Source organism: Heterocephalus glaber, unplaced genomic scaffold, assembly GCF_053883595.1.
Source record: "Heterocephalus glaber isolate CG9 unplaced genomic scaffold, H.glaber_assembly_v1.0 deba00000122, whole genome shotgun sequence".
NCBI classification, from domain to species: domain Eukaryota; kingdom Metazoa; phylum Chordata; class Mammalia; order Rodentia; family Bathyergidae; genus Heterocephalus; species Heterocephalus glaber.
Window position 1 is genome coordinate 3,831,716 of NW_028258138.1, and position 13,900 is coordinate 3,845,615.

The following is a 13,900-nucleotide window of genomic DNA, read 5'->3' on the forward strand; positions in this document are numbered from 1 at the left end:
CCACGGCCCCTGTAACTCAGGAATGTTTCCAAAGAAGCCTTGCAGGACTTTCAAAGAAGCTCGCCTTTTCTGCTGTAATGCCATTTCTGGCACTGTGGTCTTCCTTCTCTTTTCTTTTTCTTTTTATGAGTCCACATTTGCAGTACATAGTGATCCTGTTCCCACAGGGAGTCAGAGCATGGACGTAACACAGCTCCATTCTTCTTATCCCCCACCTCGCCCGGGCTGCCCTTTTGGAAGCGGGCTGCAGAGCCAGCAAGCAGGATGGACCCCCGTGTTGGCTGGGAGCGGGGTTGGTGTCACTCTTCAGCACGCAGAATTCCATCAGCCCATGTGGTCAATTGCAGCATGGCTTAAAGGTATCATATCTCATGCTGTAACCAAAGCAGCCACAAGGGAAGACTTCAAATGTTCATACACAAAGAAATAAGAAATGTCTGACATGGTGGTCAAGCCATGTACTCAAGCCAGTCTGTACACCACGCATCTGTGCAATGGATTGGCATGCTGCGCCCCTAAATGCAGTGCAATTATTGTCTGTCAAAAAAATCAATATGAGTTTCAAAATACCACAGAAGGACTATGTGTGCTCTTCAGTCCGCAGGCCGGGTGAGCTCATAGGTGGGGTTACGTGAGTCGCCTGTGCCATTCTTGTGGGTGCGGCATGGGCTCCTGGGTCAGATTCTGTAGCTCAGGTGCTTACGCACACACACCCCCACACACACACAGGTGCACGGAGACACGCAAAGCTGCCTCTGGACCCCCACAAGTCCTTCCCAGCACTGTCCGAGAGCAGACTCTGGTCTGCCTCATTGGCTCTGATAAGCAGCAGCATCTCCTGGATGGGACAGGTGCTGGGCTGGGAGGGTTAACAGATCTCATGTGCCATGAGGTTCCTGAGAGCCAAGGCTGGGTTTCAGGGCCCATCACAAATGGCCAGTGCTGAGAACTGGGCTTCAGCCACCGCTTAGGACAACCAAACCCAGAGGTTGGAGCAGCCAGACCCGAGCTCACAGATGCGCCCCAGTGCCCAGGACAGTGAGCAGATCCTGCCCTTAGTTTTTGACAATGCCATCACTTTCGCCGGAAGTGGCCCCGGGGCCCTGGCCCAGCCACCTCCGTTGGGCTGGGGGACTTATCAGAGAGTCGGGTCACTTTGAAGTGGCACAGTAACCTGGGGTCACTCCTCCAGAGTCACCTCCTCTTCAGCCAGGTAGTCTGTGTCTCTTAAATGCTCTCTGCGTTTCAGATCTTCCCTGGCTGGTTTGAGGGTTGCTTCTGGCTGGGCCTTGCACCCCGAGTGGGAGGAAGAAACAGGAACATCTCCCAGGACACTTACTTACCTTCTGTGGGGAATCAGGAAGTGCAGCCAGCAGCTAACTCCTCCTCCTGCTGGGACTCCACTGGGGACCGGGCCCAGCATGGCCCGATTCGGTGTCCGGCAATATATTTCTCTGTTGATTCTTTGTCTAGTTGATCTGTCTATTTGTGACAGTGGGGAATTATGGTCCTTCATTACAATTGTATTAGTGCTTATTTGATTTTTCATGTCCATTACTATTTGTTTTAAATAATGGGTTCACTGGAATTTGGTGCATATATATTTACGATTTTTATTTCTTCCTCTTGGATTGTTCCCTTTACAAGCTCTCTCTTAAGCAATCTTGGCTTGAAATCCACTTTGTCTGCAAATAGAATAGCTACCCCTGCTTTTCTCCAGGTTCCTGTCGCATGGAGTACTGTTTTCCATCCTTTGATTTTCAGTCTATGGATTTCTTTTTGAATCAAATGTGTTTCTTATATCCAGCATATTGTTGGATCTTTCTTCTTGATCCATTCTGCCAGTCTGTTTCTTTTGATTGGTGAATTGAGACCATTAACATTGATGGTTATAATCGATTTGTATTGATTTATCCTTCTCGTGTTATTTTCCTGCTGTTGGTTCCCCTTTTTTCCCCTCTGTTTAACTGCTTGCCTTGCCCAGTGGATTCATTCTGTTGAGGTTCATAGAGTTGTGACCCTTGTTATTTCTTTCTAGAATGTCCTTCAGAACATTTTGGAGTGCTGGTTTGGTGGTCATGAATTTCCTCGGTTTTCTTTGTTGTGGAATTATCTTATTTCTCCATCAATTTTGAAAGATAGTTTTGTAGGGTACATCAATCTGGCTTGGAGGTTGTTTTCTTTTAGTGCTTGAAATACTTCACAAGCTTTCCTTGTCTTGAGAAGTCTGCTGTGATTGTGACAGGCTTTCCTTTATTTGTGTTTTGTTTCTCTTCTTTAACAACTTTCAGTAGTCAGTTCTTGTGTTGAATTTCTGGAATCTTGACTATTATATGCCTTGGTGCAGATTTTTTTTTTATCATGGAGAATTGGATTTCTAAATGCCTCACTTATCTGTGTGTCAAATTCTTATCCGCTGCTTGGGAGGTTTTCCTCCATTACTTCTGTGAACAGGTTTTATATGTTGTTTGTGCTACCTCTTGCTTTTTCATTGACTCCAATCAATCTTACGTTATTCTTCTTGCATCACCTAGCAGCTATTGGATTGATTTTTCATGATCCTTTGCTATTTTTAAGAAATCTTTCTTTTTCATAATCACGAACCACAATCCTGTCTTCTAGGTCTGATATTCTATCCTCACATTGGCTCATCCTGCTGTGTATACTTTCAATGGAATTTTTAATCTCCTGGATATTTGTCTGAATCTGTTTCATGGATTTGACTTCTTTCCTATTTGTGCATTCATGGTTTCCAGCATTTTCCTAAGCTCCTCTATTTTTTTTAATCTGTATCTGCTCTAAAGTCACTAATCGTGTCTTTTGTTATGGCCCTCATCTCTATAGTTATCTGAGCAACTATTTCTGATTTGATTTTTTCTAAAGCCTCATCCACTTTGTTACTTTCCGTGTTACCATTTCAGAGAGTCTAGGTACCTGGGTTTCGAATTGTTCCACCTCATTGCCCTCTGGGTTTGCCTTTAGTGAGCTGAAGTTTAGGGTTACATCTTGCTTAAGTGTCTTCTCATTTTCTTTTTTTATTGTTGTTGTTTAATTCTTGGGTTGATGCTTATAAATTGTGTATGGCAAGTAGCTTTATTGCTAGTATTTAGAACGCTTAGGGAATGACTACTTCTTGGAGATGTTTTCCAGGTGTGCCTGGCTTTTGGATTTTGAGTCTGTTGCAAGATTCCACCTCTTCAATGTATTGAGGATGAGAAGTTGCTGCCTATTTGGCCCAGCACCTGGTTCTTTGGCACTGGCCTATAGTATTGTTTATGACCCTCAGGAAATCTCAGTCGTGGCATACCAGAACAACTACCTAGCACAATTATGTCACCTTGGCTAAAGTAGTACAATCAGCAATAACAATAGCATCAAACACAGCCTGGAAAATGACAAAATGTGGTAACTATTGATTTGCCATCTTTAACCATATGAACTAGATTTGTGGTTATATAACAAAATCTAAAACAAACCAGAAAATTGAATACAGTAAATATGCCCTTAATCTGGTGATTTTAAAAGAGGTTAGGGAAAAAAATAGAGAAATAGAAGAAGAGAAAGATAGCTCAGTGGTGCCACACCTGTCTTGCAAGTGCAAGGTCCTGAGTTGGATCCGCGGTACCAAAAAAAAAGAGAGAGAGAGAGACAAGGAAAAAATAAAAATAGGAACAAAACACTACTACAACAACAACAAAAATAGAAATACTGTTTACACTTATATACAAACAAAAACAAAAACAAGAAAAGAAAAAAATGTCCACTTCAAGGTGCGTCTCTGCTGTCACTGGTAGACAAATTGGGCACACAGAGCCCAGATTCATGTTGATTAATTCCAACAAGCCAGTCATAGATTTATGGTGGGGTAGTGGATAATCCCAAAAAGCCTTCACCTTTAGTTCAATTTGTTCATACCCTGCAACACTTCGTGTGTCTCCTGCCAGCTTGAACTCAGCTCCTTAACCTCCTGGTGACTTGAACTTGGTTCTGCCTCACCCTGATGGAGCCAGCCTGAAGCTGCTCTAAGTTCTGAGCTCAGTTGGCCCCTATCCAAGATGGCGACTGGCCAAGTGCCCTCTCCTGGGTGAGGTCTGAACCTGAATAACTCACCAGCCACTGTAGTCCGCTGTGTCCTCTGCTCCATTCCACTGGTGCATTTCTCTGTAGAGGCCTCAGGTGTCACCAGTAGTCACCATGTGTCTGCAGGTTCAAGCCACCCCTCCCATGCAGTGAGTCAGAGCTCAGGGAGAAAGTGCCACTTGCCACCTCCTTCTTCATTGAAGTCTTCTCCCTCTCCTTGTGGGAGGATTCTCACTTCAGATCCTGGCTCCTCCTTCTCTTCCTCACATTGCTATATTCCAGCATCTGGACACCACATTCTTGGAGAGGCTGTTTCTCTGTTGTTCACCACTCCACCATCTTTGCAGAAGTTTTGTCCGGCAGTATAGACGAGAACCCAGCCCCATCGAGAAATGGAGGAGGAACCCAGAATGTCTTCTCGTGCCACAAAATAAGTGCAAGAAGAAAAGAAAAAAGGAAAAGAACAGAAAAGAAGCCATATTTCTGGGTCTGCCCAGGAAGCCCCAGAGCTGCTGAAGAGGCCTCATGGTCACCTGCAGAAGATGCTGAGTCATGAAATAAATACAGTAGCATTGGAACATAACCAAGGTATAAAACCAAGCCAGCATGAGTCCATGCTGCTATAAATAAGTAGTTGGACAGACAAATAAATGTGGGACACAAAACAACTTTCTCACAATGCCCCATAGCTTCTTCTGCATGGGAGGTGGAGGGTGGCCGTGCCCTGACCCAGGCCCACTCATTCACTGGCTGGGGGTTCTGCAGAGGAAAATGCTGACAGGAACACTGGCCAGGGGATGGGTCAGTGATGAGCCCTGATGGCAGTGTGCACCTCTGGCACCAGGCGGTAAACACGGCCCCAAATTGCTATGGTCTTCCTTCCTAAAACCCCAACCCCATCTACCCACAAGAAAATCATCAGGCATATCCCAGTCCAGGGACACCCTACAGGATGGCTGTGCAGCACTCTTTAAGCTGTCAAGGTCACTAAAATGAGGAAAGGCTGAGGAAGAGTCACCGCCAGAGCAGCCTGAGGAGAAAGACATAGTCAGGACACTGACACCACAGGGATGGGGACAGGCAAACTCCGGGGCCTTGGTCTGTTACTCATCAAAAGCATGATTTGCATTTTCTTCTGATGCAGTGGGGGGTTTAAAGTGGTTTTTGCTAAAATCCTGAGTCTTCCCTTGGGCCCACAGACAGGTGAGTAACTAAAAGCAGATCAAAGCTGGACCCTTCATTTTGTATCCTTTATTTACTACCTTAATGCTGTAAATATCAGCACATTGGTCACTTAAAAAATTTGTCAAAACAAGTTTTACTAGCCCTAAATTTATCTGTATTATCTCATCCTTCAAGACTGAGGACCCCAAGACAAGAGTGGCTAAAGCAGTTCCTGGGGTTACAGGGACATCCAATTGCCAGGATTTACAAGGTCCAGTTCCAGCCCCACCACCACCCCCAGTCAATACCTAGAAGTCTCTAGCCATTTTCCTAAACCTGTATTCACCAGGGTCCAGGGAAAAGCAGAGCCTTATGGGAGTGAAAAAGTCATCTCATGGGAGTTGGGCATGGTGGCTCAGGCCTGTAATCCCAGTACTCAGGAGGCTGAGGCAGGAGTGTTACCAGGTTCTGAGGTGCTGGGGTCTCCTTCTACAGGTGCTTTCCAGGTTCTTTCTGACCTGAACAAAGAATTGGACACGTGAAATACATAGCAAGGTGTTTACATTTGGGGGGGCGAGGGACCAAATTTCTTTATTTGAAGCAATTAAAGAACTTAAGTAGATGTTCTGGTATGGCTTTTACATTTATTAAAGGTATTAAAGCTAGGAAAGGAAATATGCTCTGCAGAGTGAGGGTGGGCCAATTAATTAAAAGTAGGAAAAGAATCACATCCTGCAAAGCATAGGCTGGGCCTCTGAAAGAGGTAACCACGGCTCCTGGCTTCATGGTCACCATCTTTTGCACCACGCTCTCCTCAGCTGATGTCAGGTCTAGGTTGTCCTATCAAAAACCTGCCGTGCTGTCACCAGGAGAATTGAAGATCGCATTCTAGGATGGGTTCCAGGGGCAGGGCTTGGATGGATGTCTCCTGGACCTCTGTGGTTGACAGGTCGCATCCACTTGCCCAGCCAGTTTGCCTCGCCCTAATCTCCTGCCTCGGGAGGATCACTGTGAGCTCAGGGCCAGCCTGAAATACGGAGCGAGACCCTGTCTCAAAAAACAAAAACAAAATCCAACTCATGGGAACCAAACTTCCCTCAAGCTGTAAGCATTCTGCTGGAGCTAAGAAGCCAACACAGAAACAGTGATCTACTGGCCCCCAGCCCACCACTGCCCCCATAAACTGCTGCGCACTTCTTGACTCAGGGCCAGTCTGATCCCCTCCTCAGACCTGTGCCCGCTTCAGTTCTCAAACGGAAGCCATTTTCTGTTTTCTTTTTCTTTTGTCAGGGAATCAGCTTGATCTTTGTCCAAACTGCACACCTCTTTGTTTTCTCTTAGTTTCCGATTAAAGCTCTTTCCTGTCAAAGTCCACACTGAGGCTTTGTTTCAATTTGCATCATCACTGAAGCAGGGACCAGCACTTGCCAGTGATACTGTGACAACTCACATGTCAAGCAGGATCTTGGGACAGAAACGGGACAAGGAAATCTGAATAAAACTTGGGTTGTAGTTAGTAATGATGTGTCAGTATTGGTCCATTAATTGGGACAAATGTGCTCTACTGTTCTCAGATGTTAATAAACGGGAAATGATGTGGGCTCTATGGAACTGTGTGTTCTCTCTTAGCTATTTTCCTGTAAGTCTAAGACAGTTCTAAAATAAAAATTTTATTTAAAAATATAATTAGCAAAGGACCCAGTGACTCAAGGATGTTATTGGTGAGGATATGGCTCATCCCAGCGGTGCCCATGCTGCCTCCTGCTGAAACCACCAAGGGTCCCCGCAGGTGTCCCTGGACACCTCCTGCCCAGCTCCTCTGTCATCACCAGGGTTACAGGGGCCAGCAGTGAGCGAAGATAGAAGAAATAAAGAGAGGCAGAAAGGAGACAGGGAAAATCAGAATTTCAGAATTGTGTTTTAGGGAAAAACTGCAGCTTCAGGATACAAAAGTTACTGAAGCCTTTTTCCCTTCCAGAAATCTCACTCAAAAAATTTCCTAAGGGGCTTAAGACACCAGGAGCCTGTGACTTGGGCCCTGGGCTGAGCTTTTCACCTGTGAGCAGCACTTCCTCCCACAGACTCCGCCTGGCAGGAAGCAGCAGCAAAAGTGGGCAGCGGATCTCAGCTTCACACAGGGAAACGGTTTGCACTGTGACACAGCCGCCGGGTGGGTGACTGATGGACAGCAGCACACATACCCCAGATTGCCCATCACAAAGACACCCAAGCCCTGTAAATACACCCTGTTTGGGATCATAAGCTCAAAGAGAGAGAGAGAGAGGCCTACACTCTTTCTTTGAGTGCATACTTTACATTTCTGCCTAATAAATCCCTTTATGCATCCTAAATTTTTCTGTCACAGGAAGCAGCAAACCTGCAACTTCATTCTCCAGGTAGGACGGGTTCAGAAACCTCCTAGGACCCTGCCTGGTGACAGCAGCAGGCAGGCCAGGTAGGGAAGGAGGACACAGTCAGGACAGGAGTTGAAACCCTGGGTCCACTGTCGTCTAAAGCCAGATCAACTCCCAGACTTCTTAGCACAGGTGAAACAAGGCCCATGCTGCAGTTCAGGAGAGTTGTGATTTCTTCCCTTGTGGCCAAGTAGCTGCCGAATCGAGGCAACATCTCGCTGGCCCTGTTTTAGGACAGGGAGAAACCTGGGGCCGGGTGTTGCGGTATCACACAACTGGCTGCAGTTTGCCCGGGACCTCTGGGGCGGAGAGCTGAGGCCTGAGAGCTGGGAGTGGAGCTCTGGGTTTAATGAGCTCAACCCCGTTCGCTCCCGGGTCATGAAGGGGCAGTCTGTTGCTGGAGCCGGCCCCAAGAGGCCTGGCCTGCACACTTCGGTGGTGGCCCGGGCAGGGGAGTGAGGGAGACAGGAGGGACGCACCACAAGCTGAGAGTGTCACTGTGATCAACACCCAACACCCCCCCCACACCCCCTGTAACAGGTGGGCAGCACCTGGGACCGTCGCTCCGAGAGGAGGTTGGCGCCCTGACGGAGCAGGGGCAGAGCCTCCTTCAGAGGCCTCCTCTTACTCCAGAACGGCCTCTGCTGCGATCCCAAAACCGCCACTCCCGGAAGCGCTGCGGGCACCATAGCACCCGGAGGGACTCAGGCAAGCTGTAGGGAAAGCGGCCCTGGAGGAGGGAGAGAGGAGGCAGGGAGGAAGGGCCAGTGTCAGGCTGCCGGCCTGTGAGTCCCTGCGCTGTGAACCGTCAGCACTGGCAAAGGCCCTGAGGCCCCCTTTACAGAGAGGGAAACTGAGGCTCGGGAAGGCTAAACAACCCTTCCAGTGTTGCCCAGTAGGTGAACCCCAGGACCCAGCCAGGCACTTCACGTCTCCATGCCTGAGTCAGCTCGGGTCAGCCCTGGCTTTCCATCCTTTTGAGGCTTTCAAAACACCTAGATTCAATGCCCTAACGCTGGAAATTCCAGCCCACTCTGCCCTCACATCTGCTCAGTGCCACCTCCTTCCCAGATGCTGGCCCCACCACCATATCTAAAACAGCAGCTGAGGAACTCTCTGTCCTCCTTCTCTGCTTTATTTTTCCCTTTGTAGCTCTTATCTCTGATCTGGCATTCTGCTAGACATCTATTTTATATTATCTATCTCTCCACCAGAATATAAGTCCCAGGTTTACAAGGTGTCTGCTGTCTTTTTCCTCACCAGAATAGAAGTTCTAGGTTGGTAGCACTCTGCCTGCAGTGTGTAGTGAGGGAGCTCCTTGCCCTCTGCTAGAGATCCACTGGCCTCATTGTGTGCATGTGTGGAGCAGGGTTGATGGAGAGCTGGTCACCCGGGACTATGGGATTTGTGTCGAGACCCACAGTGGTGGCCTGAGGCTGTGGATTGTTGTGAAGCTGCTCATTACTGTTTTACACACACACATGATAAGAGGTGAACATCAACCACAGTAAAACAGAATAATCATAACCATGTATCGTGATAAAAGTTATTTAAAAGTTATGAATTATGTCTGGAAACTTCCATGGAAGATTTCTGGGCTGTGGCTACAGTGGGTAACTGCAACCTCTGATCTTTGCCCAGTTCTGCCCAGGCCCAGGGCCTGCCCTGAGACACAGGTTATTTAAATGAGCAAATGCTATCAGGGCACAACAGCTAACAGAGAAAGAAAAGGATGCTGATTCCTATTGTTACAATTGTGTGTGTGCGCATGTGCATGTGAGTGTGCATGTGGTATTTGGGATTGAACCCAGGGCCTCCGCTAGGAGCTACATCCCCAGACCCTTTTTTATTCTTTTATTTTTGAGACAGGGTTCTGCTTGGTTGCTAAGTCAGGCTGGCCTTGAATCTGCCATCCTCCCGCCTTGGCCTCCCAGAGTGCTGGGGTCACAGGCGTGCACCCCCATGTGCAGCCTAATCCTCCTTTTCTATCATTCTGTAATTCACGAGCTGCAGTCCTGCACATGGGGTGGGAAGGGTGCTTATGCTACTTTGCTTGGTTTTGAGGGAACCAATAGAGGAAATGTGGGGGCCTGCTTCTCCCCGCTGGGTGGGGTCAGAGGTCAACTGCTCAAACCCTGGGGCTTGGGACCCAGGAGGGTCAGGGACGCCATCGGGATGTTCACTGCTCCCAGGAACCAGGGCTACTTCCGACGTTAATTACAAATTCACAAAAGGCTTGGCTAGGGTCTCTCACTAAAATATACAGGAGCCCTGGCCCTCATACTGTACTAGCATCCCATGCGTGTGTGTGTGTGTGTGTGTGTGTGTGTGTGTGTGTGTGAGAGAGAGAGAGAGAGAGAGAGAGAGGGAGAGAGAGAATGTGTCCCTTCCAGTATATTCTTAAAGTATCCCAAGGCACTATAGAAGTCACCCAGAATAAACAGGATGCAGCCCTCCCCTCTAAGAAGCTCGTAATTAAGTTGGAGAGAGAGGATCCTCAGCTTTGAGCAGAGGGTAGGTGGGTGAAGGCCTGTATGAGAACCAGGGCTCCATGCCCCGTTTCTGGGAGTGAGCTCATCAGCCACGCTTGCTCCGCTCAGGTGGCAGACTCCGCACCCAGGCCCAGGGGAGGCTTCTGGATGCTTGGGTCAGCTCAGCCTGACTCAGGATCCTCCAGAAACAGATAAGGACGCCCCACGAGGACACCACTCTGTGGAGGGCGGGGGGGTCCTTTCCCACTAGAGACCTTCCGGCCAGGAGAGGAAATGAGCCCCTTACTGCAAGGACAGTGAGGGCCCAGGTCTCCGCAGGCATCCCGCACATGGGGCAAGCCAGCCCGGGGCAAAGCCATCCCTACACCTGGCCACTGGCCTGCCCAGTGCCACCTGACAGTGTGTGGCCCTGAAGCCCAGCAGCTGGTGCCTCAGGTCCCAGCTGCAGGGGGTAGAGGAAGCCAGTTAACCACAGGATGCTGATGCTGAGGTCCTCCACTATACCCATAACGCGCTGGCTCCTGAGTCCCGAAAAGCCTCCCTGATGGGACACAACGCGACCGTCCCTGTGGTGCAGGATCTCCCAAGACCCCGGTCCTCACTCTGGACCAGGACTTGACCCAGAGGGAGACAGCGGGTTGCTTCTCCCCTGGGGACAGCAACAAGCAGCTGCCCTTCATTGTCCCTGGACCAGCTGCTCTGTCCTGAGTCCCCACCCCTCAGAAAGCTTAGGGCTAGCTGTTACATACCCCAAGGGACAGCAGAGAATCTGATGGGGGTGGTCACAAATGGCCAAGGGCCACAGGGCAAGGATCCAGAGGCGGCCAGGGCCTTGGGGACCGGGGGAGGAGTTCCTTGCTCCACCAGGGATCCAGAGACACCGGGACACTTCAATGTGTCTTAGAGAAGGGGACAGGGGAGGAGAAAGCGGAGGACTTTCTGTTGAATGAAATGATGGGCAAGGTCAGGCTGTGACAGCAGTGTCTGAGGTCCTGGGGGAGGAGGCGATGAGAACCAGACAAGAGGCCAGGTGTGCGGCCCTGGGGGCTGAGAGGTCCTTGAGGTCACTCAGGGCCCGATCACAGCCCACAGTACCTTGGGGGAGTCCAGAGGACAGGTGCTCCGCCACCTCTCTGAGATGCTGCCCCTGCGCTGCGATGCCCAGGCTACTGTGTAGCACAGGGCACAACTCTTTCCTCCGGTTTACGGCAAAAATAACCACACAGCACCAGGCAGTTTTGAAAAACCAAATGCAGAATCTCACCCCAGTAAACACCCCGCTCCCTGCCCCATCTGAGTCACTGCGCCTGTCTGGGGGCCTCACAGCTCTCGACCTTGGTGTGTGGACTCCGGAGCGTGGCCAGCCCTGTCTACAGTGGACCCGTCACCAGCGCCTGGCACGGGGCATGGATCTGACGACCGGGCCAAGCACGAAGGGACAGCCAGCGGGTGAGTGACCACGGCTCTGTCCTCTCCCTCAGCCCCACAAACTCAGCATGACTGGCGTCCTCCGTGTCCCCTTCAGCAAACGTGTCAGGCCCAATCTTTAAACATTTAGGTCATGTCTTTCTTTTTTTTTTCTTTTTTAATTTCCTGTTGCAATTAATACCTCCTTTCTGAGCTGACAAGAAATCCAGAACTCCTATAGGAAAAGTAGAACAGTTTTGGTCACTTAAGCATCGAAAAACCCTCATATAAGGACGTCATAAATAAAGGTAAAGGACAAGCTGCCACCTTGGAGAGAATATCTGTAAAATGGGTAAGAAGCAAAGAGCTACTGTCCTTTCTCTACAAAGAGCTAGCAAAAGTCAGCAATAAAAAGATTTGCTAACGGAATAAAGGGCAAAGTAGACAAACTCACTGCAGAAACCCAAATGGCCAACAAGCTGGAGGTATGTTGCATTCCACTTTTTGATGCAGAAATTAAAATCAAAACAAGGGTTTCTTCCCTCGTGAGGTTGGTGAAATAAGCAGAATGGAGAGTGTCGTCTTTTGTGGCCACTGAATGGAAGGGGCCTGGTGTTTTAGGACCATGGGAGGACACTAAGTTGGGTCACCTGTTTTGGAGGGCAATTCAGCAATTCAAAAGTTTAAGTGTGTTTCCACCCAGCACTGAAAAGTGTAGAAAGTGCACTTTACCCACGAATCTTACTTCCAAGACCAATTCTAAAGAATGACACGGGAAGAGCATGTTCACAGTGTTTACAACAGTGGTGTCTGGGGTACCGGGGGACACACTGTCAGGGACCCAGAGCCACAGGGCTGGGGCCCCTCCGACCTGGATGGGACTTTGCCTTCTCTGCTACACTGTTTAAAATATTTACAACTGGTAATAACTTCCCAGTTATTGACACCATAAAAGGACACAGGCTGAGCTTGTGTAAATCAAACACTATTAAAACAGGCCCAGGAGCAAGATCCTTGTGCACACCTCCCCTCCCTGTGCACACCCAGACTGTGCAAGAGCACACCGTTCTGTGCTCTAATTCTGGGTGCACCTTGCACTCCCATTCAAATTCATTACCTGTGTGCAAAGCCAGCTGAGTCCTCCAAGAGTAAAGTAGGCCCCCGTCCCACCGGGTGTACACATCCCAGGGCTCCCACCCCAGTGTCCCCAGCACCAGGGAACAAGGGCATGCACAGGGACCCATCTGCAGCAAGCAGGTGCACAGTGTGCTTTGCTCATCCGACAGGCTGATGCTGGCCCTGGAGAGGTGGCAGAGGCAGGAGTGGCTCTAATGCCCTAGTTCCTCTTGGTCTAGTTTTCGTGCGGACAGAGTGAGCACTGCCCACAGGAAGCAGTGTGTGTGTGCTGAGGCTGGGGTGTGCGGCTGAGGGCTGTAGAGCTTGCCTAGATGTATGAGGTCCTGGGTTTGATCTCAAGCACCACAAAAAAACAAAACAAAAACCAGCCATATGAGACTGCAGTCTATGTAGCGGTGGGACAGAAGCCCCTGCCCTGGCTTTCCGAACTCCTTCCAGCCACCATCCATGCTGTCAGACCAGGCAGAGTCCAGGCTCAAGGCTTGCACAGCCCAAAGCATCTCTCCTGGGACTTCCCTGTGGCTATGTGAACTCTGTCACCAAGTTCCCACACCAGGGCCTGGCTGAGGAGCCATTGAGGGCCCAGGGTGCCCAGCCCACCTAGTGGGGGCAAGGGGGTCTCTTACCTTGGGCTGCCTTTCCAGGCAGGTGGGGTGAGGACACCAGGAGCTGATGATGATGGCAACCTCATGCACAGGCCACCCAGGGTGCAGGAGGGTGGCTGCAAGCAGAAGGATGTTCTAGCAAAGAGGAGAAAAAGTGGAGTTGTGTCCCCCCGAGAAAGCAGCAGGAACAACCCCCAACAACCTCCAGACTGAATGCAGCTCCAGCCACTTCTCACCACCCAAGGGTGTCAGTGCTATGGGTCACCTGGGCAGCGTCCCAGACACACTGAGAGCTGGCTGCGCACCCCTCTGGGTGTGTCCAGAAGTGGAGCTGGATGGAACGGATTTCAGTGGTGCACCAAGGAAGGCACAGGGCCCTCCCAGGACGAGGTGAGTGGACTTCATTGCATCCCTCAGTCACTTCCCTGTCTCTGGGGCACAATCTCCGACAGCCATGACTTACAAGAAGAGAGGTTTAATGTGGCTTACGGTTTTAGGGGACTCCAGCTCCAAGGCATGAACATGATGGTGAGAGGGCATGGCAAAGGAAAGCTGCTCAGTTCACGGCAGCCAGGAAGGAGGGCAGGGGAAGAATGCCACA